A 3,149-nucleotide genomic window follows, 5' to 3' on the forward strand; every position below is an offset into this window, starting at 1 on the left:
AGGCAACCCAGGCTCTGTGTGGCAATAAATGGTAAAATTAGGATTGGAACTCAGGCTGTGTACCTGAAAGTTTACATGTATTACAATATGCTAACATTTTTTTATTTAAAAACTAGCTTATCCAAAACTACAACTGCAATAATCCTACTTCACTTCTACACTTATGGTATACTTACTTGACTTCTATCTTTAGCCCAACAAATTCTAGAGTGGTGTATTTGTATTAATTAATTAGTTCATGAAGTTAATATAGCATGCCTCACTTCAAAAAGGATTTTTTAATATGATATTAAAAGTAAAATATAATAGTTGTATGAGTTTAGACAGCCTAGATTGTGTGCAGAGAAATGAAACCCAGATAGCCTTGATTATATTATATCATATGTGAGCTTTTATTTTAGTCCCTTTTGGTATAACAAAAATACCATGGACTGTGTGGTTTATAAACAACATTTATTTCTCACAGTTCTGGAGGCTGGGAAATCCAAGATCCTAGCACAGCAGACTCTGTGTATGGTGAGATTTGCTTCCTCATAATTGATATGGAGCAGGACTCTATAGTCCTTACCCCCCATGTCCTCAGCTTGCTTTTTGTCTGTGGAAAAACTTTAGCCAAAGAATAAGTTTAATCAGAGAAGTGACAAAATGCAGAAACAAAGGAAAACAGTCAAAGAAGACCAAATAATAATAGTTTAGTCATTAAGCATAGTCAAGGATCTTTAGTTCTTCCTTAAGACCTATAGATAATATTCTGAGCCATATCCTGTGAGCTGTTTTGCAGATACTGAAGCCCCCACCAGGTGGAGGAGGATGACTATATGATGACTAAATTGAAGCTATGACATAAGCTACTCCACTTCACACAATTCCAAAAACTGACCTCAAAGAAATGGGAAAAACTCTGGAACTAAAGATTAACTGTACTTAAAACAATCAAGATGATGCTGATCAAACCACCACATTACTGACCTCAAGATAGCTGTCAGAACTGACTATGCTGTTCTGCTCCCTCCATTTGCCTGTACAACCCTGAAACTCCCTTTTAAAAACCCCTGTCCCCTGAACAGCCATTGGGAGTTGGTTCTCAGACAGGAGTCCACCCTCTCCCCCTGTTGCTGGCCTCCAAAATAAAGAAACCTTACCTTTCTTACCAATACTTGTCTCTCAAGAATTGGCTTTCGAGTGGCGAGCAGCCGGACCTGGGTTCGGTAACATAATGACTGTCTTTTCTCTATAACCTCATGTGGTGGAAGGGGTGAGTTGTTTTCTGTGTCTCTTTTATAAGAACACTAATCCCATTCATGAGGGCTCCACCCTCATGACCTGATTCCTTCCCAAAGATCCCATCTCCTTGATACCATCAAGCTGGGAGTTAAGTTTCAACATATGAATCTTTAGGGGATGAAAACATTCATAGCAACTTGAAGGCAAAGAGAACATTTGATGTGGAGAAGAGCAGACTTCAGTCATGTAGTACATATTTACTTTAGAATGAGGAAGCAGTAAACTTCAGTAAACTTCAAGATGCCCAGGTCCTGTTTGATTTAACTGTTTAATGATCATTAGTGTTTTTAACCCCTAAGAGAGAAGAGAAAACAGAAGCCCAGTATGATTTTGCAGAGAGAGAAGTGAAGGGATGCGGGCAGCCAGGGAGAATCCCTGAAGTGAAAAGAAGGCCTCCGGGAAAGTATCACATTCTGGAAGGGGGGAGATCACTTCCTGGAAGTTTCATAAACATGATGCCTGATTCTTTCACTCCATAAACTTTAATGTCCAGCTCCAAATAAACCATGTTCCTTCCCACCAGGTGGACTCATTATGTATGTCCTATGCTGGTGGAACCATCTCCTTTCCTTGCCTCTCACATTACTTCAAAAATACTAGAAGACAGAATTGTCTTCTTTCCCATGCTCCTGTTTCATTTCTCCCAGTAAAGCAATATCCAGTGAACTAAAATAGCTGTCAACTTGCTAATAAATAAGAAGTATTAAACAAAACTCAGAATAATGGAGCTGTGTAGGGGTGACAAGTATTCAGGGCTGTCAAGTGTCCCAGCAGCTCACTCCTGAGGGTGCCACTTTGTAAACAGGAGCACTGATGGGCATCCTGGAGTGCTAGGGGTTTCCAATTCCCACCTGCCATCAACACGTGAGGATAAACACGAATGGGAAAGGTGCTTCATAGCACGATGGGAATTGGACAAGCTTGTCATTAGCACTATGCGAGAGATTTTACAGTGTCTGGATCTGAACAACCTCTGTTCACAGCCGTTGTGTGCATGCGTGTGTGATATAACACTAGGTGGGACTGTTTATTTATTTATTTTTTTCAATCAGCTTGTGTGCACAAGTAGAATGTGCCTGAGAAAATAGTAAGAGAAAGTGTTTGGAATAAGTAAATTATTTACCCACACTCCCTCCCCATCCCCTGCAAGTACATCTTCCTGGTATATCTGAAGGATAGAAATCCAGAACGTCCATGTCCTCTGGGGTGCTTGATGTGACACACTAGTGCTGAGCAATGTCACGCAAAACCCTCCAGATGAAAGGCGGAGTGGCTGTTGACCACTGAACTTCCTTCTGTTGCTACAGGAAAGGTGAAAAATAAGAAGGCACCATGGGCTTCATAATTTGCAACACCCAAGGCAAAATGAAAACACAAGGTCCCTTGTTCAAAACATGATTAAGAATTTCGAGACGGCTACTGCAGATCTTTTAACAAGCACATTGCCCTTCCATGTCACTGCAGAGGTCACACACCTATGAAGTTGGCCTTGTAAAAAGGATCCCAGGACTGGAACTTCTAGGAAACAGTCCTAAATAGTTTTATTATTTTCTAGGACTTAGAACACGAATATTCATTATTTTACTTTCCCATGGTACCCCAAATTCTTAAAAATTAACCTATTTTTTCAAAATGGCATCTTGTGTAAATCAGTAGTAGCTGAGAATGATTTCACAAGTGGGCCTGGTCCCTGTGACTCTGACTCCCCCACTCTTCACCCTTGTCCCTCCATTTCTTGTCCTTCTGCAAGTCCCATATCACAGGAATGGGAATATGGGAAAGTTCTACATGTTTCTGTTTTTTTTTTTTTTTTACCATATCAGTATGTTTTCCTGCTTCAGTTAACTTCCCAGTGAAATAGCAAA

The sequence above is a fragment of the Lagenorhynchus albirostris genome, chromosome 1 (genome assembly GCF_949774975.1).
Source record: "Lagenorhynchus albirostris chromosome 1, mLagAlb1.1, whole genome shotgun sequence".
Classification (NCBI taxonomy): Eukaryota; Metazoa; Chordata; class Mammalia; order Artiodactyla; family Delphinidae; genus Lagenorhynchus; species Lagenorhynchus albirostris.